This window comes from Meles meles, chromosome 21 (genome assembly GCF_922984935.1).
Source record: "Meles meles chromosome 21, mMelMel3.1 paternal haplotype, whole genome shotgun sequence".
Taxonomy (NCBI): Eukaryota; Metazoa; Chordata; class Mammalia; order Carnivora; family Mustelidae; genus Meles; species Meles meles.
This window is the reverse complement of record NC_060086.1, coordinates 26,960,726-26,976,636: the sequence shown is the minus strand read 5'-3', so window position 1 is coordinate 26,976,636 and position 15,911 is coordinate 26,960,726. Positions and strand designations below refer to the sequence as shown.

The 15,911-nt window shown below is 48.2% G+C and overlaps 1 long non-coding RNA gene across 2 annotated transcripts; it reads right to left on the bottom strand.

Annotated features, from left to right (window-relative positions):
- Positions 1 to 429: 429 nt before the first annotated feature.
- On the bottom strand, positions 430 to 12,712 carry LOC123933533. Of its 2 annotated transcripts, XR_006816634.1 has the most exons (6): positions 12,002 to 12,712; positions 11,702 to 11,867; positions 9,506 to 9,657; positions 8,960 to 9,155; positions 7,692 to 7,766; positions 430 to 522 (listed from the first exon to the last, which is right to left on the bottom strand). It is a non-coding gene; the product is annotated as an uncharacterized LOC123933533 (long non-coding RNA). The 2 variants fall into 2 exon arrangements; XR_006816633.1 differs by lacking the exons at positions 430 to 522; positions 7,692 to 7,766 and having other exon boundaries at positions 7,785 to 9,155.
- Between the last annotated feature and the right edge of the window lie 3,199 nt (positions 12,713 to 15,911).

The following is a 15,911-nucleotide window of genomic DNA, read 5'->3' as shown; positions in this document are numbered from 1 at the left end:
CAATCTGATTGGGAATGAGTCACCCTCCCCTCTCAAATCCTTTCACTGCCTTGATAGAAAGGGCTTGCAGAGCCTAATAGTGTTACTATCACTTTAATAAGGCCAAAAAAGTATTTCCTTGCTTGAACAGTCTGCAGTAAAAGATAACGTAAATGGCCTGAAACATATAAAAATGATTTTCAACTTTACTCCTAAAATAAGAGGAATATAAAATAAAACTACTTAAGATACAATTTTTCATGAATCAGATTTTCACAAATCAATGAAAAGGTTCCTAATACACTGTGCTGGTGAGGAAGTTGGGAAATGAGCACTTTCATATGCCCCTGGAGAGAGTGAACACTGGAACCCTCGATTTTGAAGAATGAATCCCTAAAACCTCAGGCCTCTGGGCTGATGAGGGGACGTTGGGAGGGAGGGGGTCACTTGCCTCTGTTAATTTTGGGGGCCTTCCTCTCCTTAGACAGTCTTACAAAGTGCTGAATGTATGGATCATACCAGCAGCCAAGGCTTACCACAAACCTAGAAGGGAAGAAAGGAGGCAGGTGAGTCGAGGTCAGTAGGTTCTAGCCCAATTCTCAGGAACCAGGTCAAGGACACTCAGCTACCTCCAAAGACCAACACAGGCACGTTTCATGCTCCATTACAAATCTCAGCAGACTCAGCCATCTGTCTTGGTGCTCACATACACAGCCCCTCCTCGCCCACCCCTCCCCAGTGGCCATTTCTTCTCTGTCTTTGCTCACGTACCTAACTCCTTTCCCAGGACCCTACAGAGCACAGCACCTCACCTCATACCTCACCTACAAGACCTGCCACCATTTATTCCCTCAGCAAACTCACTGGCAAGAGCCAGTCAGACAACTCTGCTCGACCACAAGTTCTGTGTCCATAGGAAAGGAGATCCAAGATTGTTTCCTAAAACTCACAAATGATTACTTAAGCCTTTCCCCCCACTCTGTATTAGGTGCCAGTCCTTCCACATCCCTCTGGCAGGTCATAGTGGGAAAACCAGGAACCAATCAACACAACAGCTACAACCTAGAAAATGGTGCACTCGCCTGAACTCTGGTCTACACAACCTGGAAAATGCAATGGTAGCCTAAACTCTAACCGGTCTATATTACAAGGAACCAAAGGTTTAGTGTTCTCAACCAGGAGCTAAAGACCAGCTTACCGGTGGAGGACTTCTGCCAACTGTAAGGAACCAGCCTTAGGAAAACAAGAAGTAGTGGAAGGGGCCTGAATCCCTAAGGCCATGTGAAGCCATTTGGCCCTTGCCCTCAATGGATATCTGGGAATTAATAAGTGTCTTTATCACTGAAACCAAATGGAGGGGCTCCTGCGTGGCTCAGCCAGTTGAGCGGCCAACTCTTGGTTTTGGCTCAACTCATGTCTCGGGGTCCTGGCATCGAGCCCAGCATCAGACTCCATCCTCAGTGGAGAAACTGCTTCAGGATTCTCTCTCCGTCTGCCCAATACTCTTTCTATCAAATAAATAAATCTTTTCTTAAATGTAATAAATCAATCAAATGCAGTTGGCCTTCTGTTACTTACAGCCTCAAACATCCTAGGTGCTATCCTGAGCACATTACCTCATTTCCATCTGCTTGATGAGTAAGATGAAAGGAGTAGGGTGTGTGTGCAGATGTGTGTGTGTGTTTTCACCCAACTATGTTCTGAGTTCCCAGAAGCAGAGAGACATCATATGTTCTCATCATATACACTGACAAGGGTTACTCCTGCCCTGACTGTGGTCTGTGCTAATCCTGTACATGTCCCTACCAGTCTTCCACAGACGGCCATGTGCCCACTGCAGCAAATACCCACAGGAAGCACGTACCTTAGGCTACACAAGGCAGCAACTCAACACAGAAACACACCAAGTGCGCACGAAGGGACACAATTACCTACAAGCCCAGACTGTCAAAGCAAACTGACCCACAGAGTTTACAAGGGTGAACACACTCCGTTGTCTGAAACGGTGCTTTTCAAACAATGGATTGTGACCCACCCATGTCATAAAATCAATGTAATAGTCTGCGAATCCCCGGCTTTGAAAATGCAGATGACAAGAGTTAAACAGAAAGTATCAGTATGCATTAAGAGTTAAAGACTGTTTTGTGAAGCTGTCGTTGGAATATGTGTTCGTGGTATAAGTGCCATGAAAAATCTGTTCTCCAACCAAACAAAACAAAATAGACTCTTCGACACACAAAGCAAACTGGAGATTGCTAGAGGGAAAGTGGGGGGAGCGAAACTGGTGATGGGGAATAAGAGATACATATTTCCGCGTATATAAATAACTCACAAAGATGAAAAGCATGTTAGGAATAGCGTCAGTAATATAATAAATAAATAACACTGTACTGTGACAGACGGTGACTATATGTAATCATAGTGAGTGCTGAGCAACGTATACACGTGTCAAATTACTCTGCTGCACACCTGAAATTGACACAATGTTGTACAGATCAACCATACTCCAATAATTAAAAGAGAAAAATGGTGTTCTCACTGTTGGTGGTTTGAAGAGCACTGTCCTCAAAGGCATCATCTAGTGCCCTCTAGTGGTAAAAGCCAGATCTGCAGTTGAGAAAGACCCACAGACCAATGACAAGAATAGTCCTCAAACATGGATGTCAGGTTCGAAGGGGCCTTCCAAATGACCTGGTCAACCCTGACATGCAGGGCAAGAACCCTTCAACAACACCAAGCCACGGCATGGGCACACCCTACAAAGAAAGCACTTGCTCCACCGTTGAGCAGCTCTACATGCTGAAAAGCTGACCAAGCTGCCTTCCTCTAGGAGCTCCTCCCTGGACTTCCTACTGCCCTCTCCTGGATGACACGGAGCAGCTTCTGTATTTGCCCTCAGCTAACACTATTGATCCAGACAAACAATGCCTGCAAAGTACCAGGCATTGGGGATACAGTGGGGAACCCGGGAAGAGACAAAGAGAAGTAAGAGCTTATGGCAGATGAAGGACAACAGCATGGGGGATGAAGGACCTGCGTCAGACAAGGTTAAAGGGCAGGTCTCTCTGAAAAGGGGAGGGCTGGGTGGAGTCCCACAGAATTGGAGAAAGCTGTGCAAAAGGCACTCTGGACGGGATAAGTAGCAGATAGAAATGCTCCGGGCAGGAAGCGCCTTGGAATGTTCCAGTAGCAGAAGGTAGGCAGGGAGGCTGAAGAACAGCAGAGAAATAGGAGAAGCCTCAGAGATATCTCATGTGTATGTGTGTGTATGTGTGTGTGTGTGTATTTTAATTAGTTTTAAAATTTTTCTACACTACCCATATGCTACATTTCATTCTAAGACACCATCAGTTGTAAGACTGAAAAAGGAAAAACTACCAGTTTGTTAATGCTTTTCTTATTGTTTAGAATATTAGTTATCTGCTTATGAAAAAGCTGTTTTAGACTTATTTGAAAAGAATAAAAGGCTTCAGATGATTGGTAAGAGTGGGTTAAATCCTCCCTTTCCGTTGGTTTAAGTCTTTCCCTTTCAACATGATTGATAAGAGTTGGTGAAGCCTTCCCTTTCCACACAACATTGACCTTCATGCTGCCAAGGGCACTGGCCAGGCTGCGTTTCTCAAGAGATGGCTATCATCGCCTCTGAGATTTCTTCCCACGCTCCGGAGCCACCAGACGTAGGCTGTGTTACTGAGTCTTTCAATGGATGGTTCTCGAATTGCAATCAGGATTTGTGCTCCTTCTTCAAATGGCCCATAAATGTATGTGGACTGAACCAGCCAGGGGCTGCAGGTGCAGGGGTCCAGCCACACCACAAGGAAGACTGGCCACATCCACATGCAAGGATAATGACAACTCTAACACGATGTGCCAGTGACTGCAGGACACAAAAAGAATGAATTACGGGTGCCTGGGTGGCACAGACTGTTGGTCCACCAACTCCTGGCTGTGGCTCAGGTTGTGATCTCAGAGTCTTGACATTGAGTCCCACGTCTGGCTCCACACTAGGCAAGGGGCCTGCTCCATGCCTTCTCTCTCCCCTCCCCTCCCTACGACCTCTCACGGGTTGTCTCTCTGTCTCTCTCTCAAAAAGTTAAAATAAATAAATCCCAAAGAACCAAAAATCTCAGATTTAGAAAGACCTTTCTCAGTCTTCATTGAATCAACTATTGCTTTTATAATGTTCATGACGTTCACACACCACCTGCTCCATTTAACATTCCTTTTGTAACTCACTCTCTACGTAATATTTTCTTCTAACACACCCTGTAATAAATACCTTCTAAAACGTAAAGCATCTATCTGGGTGCCACCTAAAGTCATCTCACATTCCTCCCGTGCGAAGCACTGATCCGCTCCAGCCACCTGTCCACTCAAGCAGCGCTGCCTGACGTTCCCCTATTGGCAGGAGTGTCACCTGCAACAGTGGGAGCTTGCCAGGAAACCTGTGATCTGTCCTCCACCGGTATTTCTTCATCTGAGGGAAGGAGAAGGGGCCCTCCTCGCTCTCCCAGCCAGTGAGGGGCGAGGTGGGGGCTCCTTCATTTCACTTCTAAGTAGCACTCATATGTGCTGGCTACAACGCAGACATTATTCCACATGCTGGACAAACAGGGAACACGTACCACCCTCAGAAGCCCCCAGGTGGAAGGCACCGCTTTACAGACAGAGGTCAAGGTCATTTCCTCAAGCTGTGCACCTTGGATGAAACTTAATTCTATTGCCTTTCAAACCAATTTACCCACTTGGACTGTGATCCTCCCCCAACACTTCAGTTGCTGAAATGATGTCTGTGTGTATGCATGTGTGTACATGTGTATTTGTAATCAATGTATGAACATACACATGTACCTACAATATTTACACCTGCCAGTACAAACATCAATCCAATAGTCTTAGCATCAGTTACTGAGTTTGGAATTTTAACTGCAAGCTGCATACTGGCCTTTAAGATACTGCTCTACCTCTCATTTTTAATTTTATCTTTGTTCTTTTGCACGGACTAGTCTCATTTTTTGATTTCTATTTCCCATTGGTTTTATTCTCAGTTATAAATGGGAGGCAGGAAGCAAAGTCTTAAGGGCAGTAGACTTTGCACCTGCAGACTTTGAGTCTGTTTCCCTTCTTATGAGCTCTGTTGCTTTCCTCAGCAGATCCGCAAGGCCTTAAGTGTTGAATCACATAAGGAAAACAAAACAAAACAAAACAAACCCCATGAAAAACAGGGGCGCCTGGGTGACTCAGGCATTTAAGTGTGACTCTTGATTCGGCTCAGGTCATGATCTCAGGGTCGTGAGACAGAGCCCTGCATTCAGGCTCCACACTCAGCTCAGAGTCTGCTTCCTCCTCTCCCTCTGCCCTCCCCTCCCCTCACTCTCACTCTCTTAAATAAATAAATAAAATATTTTAAAAACCAAAAAACAACAGTGGGTCTCAATGAACTAAGACCCATGAGCTATCATCTCCTCTCAAAGGAAGCTACTGGTATTGTCTTCCAGCTTCATCTAACAGCCAACTACTCCACAACGATTAATAGGATCTAAGATCAACTTTCTCTGTTGCAAGGAGTCCCTGAATAGTCTGGGCAAGACCTTAACTGAAAAGGAATCAACATTTACGACAGAGTGAATAAGAAGGAGAAGCCAATCAGAGACTTCCCCTGGTACATTGTCACGTATCTGACTTAAACAAACAATAAAAACAAGTTAGCATAGGATAGAATAATGGGATGCCATGGATATGAATAATGCTAACATACTTCAGAAAAAATTAAACATTTAAGAACATGTATTCTGAATATTTTCTCCCAGTCTGCCTTGCCTGTTAATTTTCTTAGTGCATCTATTTTTCTATTGTAATTAGTGTTTCTGGCGTTCTGCATATGAAAGATTTACCTACCTCAAGGTTGTCAAGATATTCTCCCATGTTTTCATACAAATGCCTTCTGGTTCTAGCTTTTTTTCTTTTTAAATACATTTGCATTACTGTACTATATATACCGGAAAATCTGAGCTGAGATCAACACTCATACGCATATAAGTGGACTCATGCAATTCAAACCCATGTTGTTCAAGAGCCAACTGTGTACATTTCTTAAAGCTCATCAAACTGAACACTGAAGACTGAGCATTTTCTTTTACACATTATCTCCTCTCCCCTGCTCTCCTACCTCCAGTCTCTTTCTTCCTTCCCCTCCCCTTCTGTCTCTTAGGAATACCTGGGGAAATTATTTTCTTTTTTTTCTTATTTTCTTTTTTTCTCTTAAGAAGGCTACGAGCTGGGGCGCCTGGGTGGCTCAGTGGATTAAGCCGCTGCCTTCGGCTCAGGTCATGATCTCAGGGTCCTGGGATCGAGCCCCGCATTGGGCTCTCTCCTCCGCGGGGAGCCTGCTTCCTCCTCTCTCTCTGTCTGCCTCTCTGCCTACTTGTGATCTCTCTCTCTGTCAAATAAATAAATAAAATCTTTAAAAAAAAAAAAGAAGGCTACGAGCCCACATGGAAAGCAACATGGGATTTGAACTCACACCCTGAGATTCTGACCTAAGCTGAGATCAAGACTCACACGCTCAACCTGACTACATCACCCACACACCCCTACCTGGGGAAATTCTAAAGGAGGAAAAAAAAGAAGATGAGAGATGTGGCTGACCCTCCAAGTTCCCCTTTCAATATGCACCTACCTGTACTTCCTTAGCAAGGGGAGTGGCTGAGAGAGAGAGAGAGAAAGAGGACAAGTAGGCAGAGTGACAGGCAGAGGAGAGGGAGAGGGAGAAGCAGGCTACCCCAGAGCAGGGAGCCCAAAATACTCCCTGACTTCCTCATATCAGGGAGAGCATATGATCGTTGTCTTTCTCTGATTGACTTATTCGCTAAGCGTAATACCCTCTAGTTCCATCCACGTCGTCGCAAATGGTTGCCATGGGGAGGGGGTTAGTACATTATATGTTAATTAAAAAAAAAAAAGAAATGTATCATGAAATGTTTGGTACAAGCGAAACTCAAAGACAAGAACAGTTTGGGACAAAATATTGCACCAAGTACAGAGGCAAAGGACCACCATCCTACATATACAAAGTTCTTCCAAATCAATAAAAGGGGCACCTGGGTGGCTCAGCCTTTGGCTCGGGTCATGATCCCAGGGTCCTGGGATCCAGCCTTACTTCGCGCTCCCTGCTCTGGGGAAGCCTGCTTCTCCCTCTCCCTGTCACTCTGCCTACGTATCCTCTCTCTCTCTCTCTCCCCTTGCTTGTGTCCATGTGCTCTCTCTCTGTCAAATAAATAAATAAAGTCTTCAGGAAAAAAAAAAAACAAAAATTAAAAAAAAAAGTCAATAATAAAAATATAAATAACCAAAAAGACAAACCAGTGGGAAAATGCTAAGGAGAGAGGGTTCATATAAAAAACGATCAGTGACAGAGACCAACTAAAAATACTCAGTCTTACGACTGATTATAAAAATATAAACTTAAGGGGCACCTGGGTGGCTCAACAGGGTGAGCATCTGACTCTTGATTTTGGCTCAGGTCATGGTCTCAGGGTTGTAGGATCTGGCCCTACAGAGGCTGTGTACTCAGCAGGGACAGATTCTCTTTCTCCCTTTCCTTCTGCCCCTTCCCCATTCTGCCCCTCTCTCAAAATACAAAGAAATCTTTTTCTACCTGCCAGCTGACAATTTAAGAGACTAACATGATTCTGTGAGAACATCTCACTTACCCTGGGTGAGAACAGAAACTGATGTAACCTTTTGAGGACCATTTTGTAGAAGCTTCCTCCTTGAAATCCATCTCACTGGGAAATTCAAACACACATGCAAAAATGTTCATCACAGCCCGAATAGCCACCCAAATGATGAACACAAATATCATCACATAAGTACAACCACACTGTGGAATACCACTCAGCCAATTAAGAAAGAAAAAAGAAAAAAAAAAAAAGGAGGCAAGAACTTATATGCCCCCTTTATCTAAATTAGGTTACTGGGTGGGGGAAATGTATTCACTTTTCTCACTGAAAAAGTTAATCCTGAAGGGGCACCTTGCTGGCTAGTTGGAAGAGGAGGTGATTCCTGATCTGGGGGTTTTGGGACAGGGATTCTTTAAAAATAAATTCTTTAAAAATAAAATCTTTTTAAAAAAATTAACTGTAAGAAGAAAGTAATTAGTATTCTAGATGTGAGACCATTGTTTTTCATGATTTTTTCCCAAAATTTAATTAATTACCTTGTGGACAAAATGGGGGGAAGGTGGCAAAAATCCAGAAAAGCCATGATTTATTCAATTTTCTTGATGGGCAAGTTTGGCAGCTAATTGACCCTCACCAGAATATCCTCATTCTAGAGTGACCTGTCTTCTCTGGGGAGGGAAAGCAGCCGCCCCCACCTTCAGAATGTGTCACGTCAAAATCTCAACCCTGCTCTCCGGGCTGAGCTGTGTAGATGCCAACACCGTGCTGGGAAGGAAGGCCTAGGCCTCCGGAAAATGCCGCCTGTGCCAAGACGTGATCCTGTGACCCACTTGCATGTCAACAGTGACATTTTTTTTCAATGTGGTTGACATCAGATTAACTTCTGCAATTCTCACAACAGAATTTCAGTCTTACAGCCCCTGGCCTGCTTTTAAAAACACACAGACCACTAAAGACCAGTGAAACCGAACATGACAATTTGGAGACCTCATCAGGAAACAGAATCTTCAGCATCTACATTCAGTTCCTCTCACTCTGCCGGCTGAGAAGTACTTACTGGGGTCTACAGGGCACGAGGCCCTGAGACACACATAGTCCCTCTGGGCACCATTATTCCCACGGGGTAGACAATCATTAAACAAGATGTCTGTGTTGCCTCGGGACTGACTGCCACATGCACAGAGAAGAGATAGTGGGCTGGACCGTGTCTGCAGGTGTCAGGGGCCTCCAGAGGGAGCCGCATCAGACATGAGCTGAAAGAGCCAGAGGCTGGGCACCTTCTTGACCCATGGCCTCACCCACATCTGATCTGTCAGCACATCCCATCAGCTCCTCCTTCAACATGTACCCAGACTCGGGCCGATTAGCAGCACTTCCACCGCTACCACTCCAATCCAATCCGACAGCATCTCTTCTCTTGGAATATTCCAGGAGCCTCCTAAGTGATCTTCCTGCTTCCACCCCCCCACCCCCCCACTGTTCTCAGCAGAGAAGCTGAAGTGATCCCAATAAAACCCAAGTCAGGTCACCTCATTCTTCGCTTCAAAATCCCCCGTGACAGTTGCTCCCACCCCAGGTCCCTAACTTCTCCTTCTCCCTCACTCTGGCCTTGTCATTCCCGGAACAAGTCAGCCCAGCTCTCTCCACGGAGGCCTTCCTACTCCCCCTTCCCTCTGCCAGGGACACTGTGCCCACAGACATGCACAGGGCTCACTCCCTTGCCTCCTGCAAGGCTTTCCCACCTTAGTCCTCAGAGGACCTTCCCTGGCCATCCCAGCTCAGATGACAGTCCCTTCCAACCCTCCTACAGCATCCAGCACCCCCTGACACACCAGATTCCTTACCTCTCTGTTTCCCGGCTGCTTCTCTCCCTGGAAGAAGGGCTTGCTAACTGCTCCACCCCCGTCTATTTGGGTCCCATTCGGAACTGCAGGAGGACCGTGCCACCGGCAACTGAGCAGGCATTCAACAGAGAATGTGGAGTCACTGCATTCATCTGAGGGGAGATGAGAGCTCCTGAGGGTTGGGGAGAACCTAGGAGGAAGCAAGACTGAAGAGGGAGGACGGAGCAGCCGTGCAGACACAGAAGGAACGTTTGCAGCCACCTCCAATGGCAACAAGAAGCCATGACCCTAGGCAGGGTATGAATGAATGGGGCTTCCACCAATCTCTGGATTCCGGGGGAGATGTCCTTGGGGGAGGTAGGAGCATCAGGAAGCTCACCGATCACACTAGCACCATGGCTCAGACCACAAACAACCATAAATCGGGCTGAGAGGGCAGACGGAGAGGTGGAGAAAAGGAGGTAGATCCCAGAAATATTTAGCAGATAAAATCACAGATCTGCGTGAATGATCGCAGAAGAGGGAAAGGAAGTAAAAGCAGAGTTCCAAGATAACTCTTCCCTTTTGCACGTGGGAGAAGAAGGACACAGTGGTCCCATTCACGGAGTTCGGAGGGGGTGGTGGTGAAAGGGATCTCGAGTATAGTTTTGGAAAAATTGGATTTGGGATAACTCTGAGACATCCAAATGCAGATCACCAGTCCGCAGCAGGAGACCCAGGGTACCGTGGCAGGATCACGAAAAGCAAAGAGAGTCATACCACGCAGTGCAGATTCCACCTTGGAGCTGATGGGGAATCAAAAGGTTTCCAGGAATACAGTAACAAGAGAAGATGTGGGATTCCAAAAAGATCACCCTGGCCAGAGCAGGAGCATGTGGTTGGGAGAGGGAGCTGGACGAGAAGCAGGCAGGATGAGGTGGACGTGTTGCAACAGAGCAGGCAGGAGAAGGGACCTGAGCCGGGGGTGTGGCCACAGGGAAGGAAAAGAGAACAGACTTGCCCTTTGTCACCAGTGCAGTTCCCACACCGCTCCTGGGGATGGTCGAAAACCCAGAGCACGTCAACTCCCCGACTTGAAACCTCTCGGTCCTCCCGCATTTCACTCTCTGACGGCCTCTCCAGAACACTCTCTTGCTACCCGCTCCCCGACACAAGGTCAGGTGCCGCTGACACAGCCCCGGGCTTCAGTGTCCAGGCTCGTTTCCCCTGTCTGGCAAACACCTGTTTGTCTTTTGAAGACTTCCCTCCTCCACTGGGCAAGAAGGAAGAGCAGGGCTGACATCGAGGAGGCGGCCTGGCACCATGAGCAAGGCTGCACGGCTGGGAGGAGCGGGCCCGGCACGTGCAGAGAGGCCATGTGGTTCTACTGTTTGACACAAACGACCTCGCAGAACAGCAGCACGAGGTGACCTGGCCGTGGTGAAGAAGGGAGACCAAATAGGCCCACTTCCTCTCTTCTCCAAATACACAAAACCAGGTTGTCGTGCCCACCACAAAATATCAATCATCCTGCTTCCCGGCTCATACTAGTGAGTGACTTCCTTCTGAATGACACTGTTCATCACGCTACTCACACTCCTTCTAGAAAAGACTGATAGAGCTACCTAATCTACCGTTTCCCCACCCTACAGTCCCCACGTGGCTCCGGCCTCAACGACATTCAATTCTTTGAACAGTTCACACTCCTGCCCTGTTCTAATGGAACACCCTCCCACATCTACCATTTGTCTTAGACTGCCGGTCTCAGCTGAAACATGATTTCCAAACTACAAAACGCAAAACACCCTGTATTTCTCAGCACTCAAGGAAAAACTGTAATTATGTATTTCACGGGTAATTATTTGCTTCCTCTTTGTCCAAACAGGTGGTGAGTACCTCAGACACCCGTCAGACCTATTGATCATGTGTCCCCAATCACCACCCACTACCCACCCAAAAGGAAGGGCCCACCACAAAGGGCCCCACTACAACCCTGAGAATGTAGACTCCAGGGGCCTCCACCCAAGAGCTCTGGAAAGTACTGGCTCTGTGCACGAATACTACGCGGTCCTGGGCCCGCATCCCTCTGAACCACCCCCTTCCCGCCTTCATTGGCCTGACCTCAGGTTCACAATGGGGATCCAGACAACCCCCAGTGGGATGTAATCTACTCAAGAGGGAGAACCCGAACTTTTCCCCCGTCAACACGACACTTACTCCCTTCACGCCGGTCTTCCACCAAGACTTTCGCCAAAGAAGACTGACACCCCGTCTGCCTGGTTCGGGCCGCGTCCCCAATCCCGCTATCCCCAGGTGCGGCGCACAGCACGGGTGAGATAATTAGCCGCTCCTTATACGAAGCCCCGCTCTGGGCTCTTCACGGCTGCGAAAGCAGGGGCGCACGAGGTGACGGCTACCTTTTGGCGAACGAGCGTGTTCCTGAGACACGGGCCCGCCTGCCACCGAGGCCCCAGCCCCCAGAGGACGCCGGCCCCTGAGCCCTCACCCCGCAGGTACCTCTGAGCAAAGAAGCATCTTCACAAGCGCCGCGCACTCCCTCGTCGTCTGTACCGAGGAGAAAAGCAGGAAGCGAAAGAGGGCGTCCTCAGGCCACTGTCCTTGGACGCGGGGGTTCCGGGATGCTGTGCCCCGCGGAGAGACGCAAGCGGGTCCACAAATACCGAGGGGAACCGCCAGCCTCGGAGACGCAGGGCAGAAGGGCTGGCTCCGCGGACTCAGGGACGCCGCTGCCGTCAGCTCCGCTAACAGCCTTCCTGCTCATTGGCGCGATTGCTGAGTCGCTGATTGGACAATTTCACCTACTGCCTGAGCGAGCGTCCGTGTTGTGTGGCTGGGAACGAAAGAATTATCCAAAGACTCGAAAGCCGGGACAAGGAGGCCCAAAAAACCCGGGCCAGTACCGTCTGGACTGACGCGCCAATGAGCAGGAATGTTTCTCGGCGAGTCTGACGTCAGTGACGTCATTGAGCCGCGCCGGCTGAGAGCGGGGGAAGCCAGCCCATTTCTCCCGTCTTTTCGGCGTTTGGCCGGTTCCCTCCGCGTCTGTGGACCTCCGCTTCCATGTCCCCGGTGGACACAGCATCCCGGAACCTCCACGCCCGTGGCCACTAGCTTGAGGACGTCCGCTTTCACCTCATGTTCTTCGGCCTCGACAGACACAGACGACCAGGGAGTGCGCGGCACTTGTGAAGATGCTTCTATGTGCAAGAGGTACCTGCGGGGCGCGGGGTCAGGGGCCGGTGTCCCCGCGGGTTGGGGCCTTGGTGGGAGGCGGGCCTGTGTCTCAGGAACACGCTCGTTCGCCAAAAGGTGGCCGTCACCTCGTGCGCCCCTCGTTTCCAACCTGTGAAGAGCCCGGAGCGGGGCTTCATTTCTGGAGCGGCTAATTATCTCACCCGTGCTGTGAGCCGCGCCTGGAGATAGCGGGACTGGGGGTGCGGCCGGAACCAGGCAGACGGGGTGTCGGCCTTCTTGGGGCTAAGGTCTTGGTGGAAGACCGGCGTGAAGGGAGTAAGTGTCGTGTTGACGGGGGAGAAGTTTGTGTTCTCCCTCTTGAGTAGATTACATCCCACTGGGGGTTGTCAGGATCCCCATTGTGCAGCTTCGATCAGGCCAATCAAGGCCGGGGGGTCGGAGGGATGCGGGCCGAGGACCGGGTAATACTGGTGCACAGAGCCCGTACTTTCCAGAGCTCTTGGGTGGAAGTCCCGGGAGTCTACACTCTCAGGGGTGAAGTGGGGGCAGCGTTGTGAGCACAGATGTGTGCCACATATTGGCAAGCACGAGGCTGGAGTGTAGCTCGCTCAGCAGAAATTGTTGAGAGTGTACTTTGTGGTGGGCCCTTTTGGGTGGGTGGTGAGTATTCAGTGATTGGGAACACATGGTAATTAGGACTGAGGTGTCTGAGGTACTCACCACCTGTTTGGACAAGACAGGAAGCAAGTAATTACCTGTGAAATACTTTGTTACCTTTTTGCCTTGAGTGCTGAGAAGGACAACCGTGCATTAGAGTTTGTAATTCAGGGAATGATGTTTAACCTGACAACAGAGGGCTAAGAACAAAACACAGATTGGGGGGCGGGGGTGTGCTGGTTTCAGTTAGAGCAGGGAAGGAGTGTGCTCTGTTAAAGGAATTGAGGGAATGTTCTTGGGATTGGGGCCAGGTGGGGAATACCAAGGTTTGATGTTAAGACTTGTAGGTTTTGTAGGTGCTTGGAGACTAAGAATACTGATTTAAAACAGGGAGTCCAGAGCCAAGTTGATCCTAGCGCTGCCACTTAGGAGCTGTGTTACTAAAGCAGTTTTCATCTCAGTTTCCTGATCTGAGAAATGGGGATGAGGATAATCCCACTTCATAGATGATTGTAAAGATGAAATGACATTGAACATTAATAAAACACTTGGAGCCATGTCTGTCGTGTAGTAGGTGTTAGTGGCGTTTGATTCAATAAATAAATACACACATCAGGTCTGAAGACTTTAGGCTATCTGTGGTGTATTTTTGAACTGAAATGGCTTCTCCCCAACTTCATTTCTTCTCCAGATTGTAGGTGCTGTTGACCACATGTGTAGCACTGTTCAATCAGAAATCATTTTTCTCTTATTGACTATTATTTGCTAAGGGAATCTGATGTACCACTGAAATGATCAGAGAGAAAGAAAATACTTTTCAGTAGCATATTGCAATTATGTTTCTTGAAAAGTTGTTAATATGGATTTATTAAATATCTGTTGGTAACACTTTGTGCAAACTTGCTTACTTAAAAAGAAGTTAATCAACTGTGGAGTAACTCAGATACAGCAAAAGGAGAGAGAAGTAGTGTAAGCAGAGCTTGCCTATTCGTGACTCTCTGTGGGAAGGTTTTTATAATTTCTCTGTTCCTCTCTGCCTCAGTTTCCAGTGCCCCCCTGTGTCTGCCAGCAGCTACACATTGTAGGGCAAGTTTGGGTTTGGAATTGCAGAGATTCTGTGGTAGTCGTACCCAGGCCAAAGGGCACATCAGCAGAGCCTGTGGGGCTTTTTAAAGAAAAAAAGAGGAGGATTCTTAGATCCTCCTCTAGACTCACTGAGACAGAATCTTCTGGGATAGATCCCGGGCTGTAAAGACCCGGTATGTTTGCCATGTGGATGTGTTTCATGAGAGCTTTTTTGGCACTGGGCTTTCCTTCATTGGAACAACATGCAGGAAGATTGGGAGCATCCACAAGTTCATGTTTGAAACCATTTTGCAGGGCTCTGTCCTTCAAGTTCCGTGATTTCGTGATCGGCATCTTCACCGTGGTGTGTTTAATCCTTAAACCTTGTCAGAAAGTCATGTTATTGATAACATAGGGATTCCTTGCATGAATCATGGACGGATCCCTTTCTGCCCCAGTCCTGCCTTTGGAATGGGGATAAGAATGGTAACCGGCCTTTGGGATGGAAGGATTCAATGAGAAATAGATCCCAAGGCAGTGAGCACAGGATCTAGCACAGAGTGAAGCCTTCCACAAATTATTATTACTACTTTCGTTTCCCTCCATTCTTTTTTTTCTTTGTAGATATGATTTATTCATTTATTTTAGAGAAGGAGTGCTGGACCCTGTGGCAGGGGTGGGTAGGGCAGGCAGGGAGAGGAGGAGGGGAGGGGAGGGGAAAGAATCTCAAGCTGGAATCCACAGTGGCTGTGAGACTGATGTGGCGATGGCTGTCACGACCCTCAGGTCATGACCTGAACCGAAATGAAGAGTCGGACGCTCAACGAACTAGGCCCCCCATGAACCCCTTAGTTTCCCTCCATCTAAATATTACTTGGTTGCAATTACTATGTCCTACTGTGCATCAGGCTGGTTCCTACCTCCCTGGGTTACCGCCAGGTTAAGAAAGCCAGTTAGCCTCCCAAGAGTCCTAGGATGCCTCTGTTGTGATGTGTTCCCGCCTTCAGTGCAGAGTCCTTGTGGGGATAGCCATGCAACGATTTTTGCCTGAGAAGACCACGGGGAGGACCAGATATGGAGTGTTCCCCCCCGAGCCGGGCACACAGCAGGTGTTCAAGACTGGCCGTGAGTGTCAGCACCATGTCACCGTCATCAGTGTCATGACCTTCATCGTGGACTGGTGCTCTCACTCCTACCATCCTGCAGTTAGAACTCTCCTGTTGGACCTGTCGGGCTTATATGTTATTATATCCTAATAATTCCATTTGATTCCATAGGAATCTTTTGAGCACTTACCGTGATCACCAACTCTCCTGACTTCTGATCCCTCTCTCTTTATCTTCCCATCCTGCTGTTCCCTTAAGGCAGTTCCCTCTTTTTTTTCCTGGGATGTCCCCACCCCCAACCCTTCCCTGTATCCTGGGAAATTAGTAGTCCATTAGCCATTTCCTCCCTCTCTTCGTTTGACCCTGGCCCTTCTTGGGGGGAC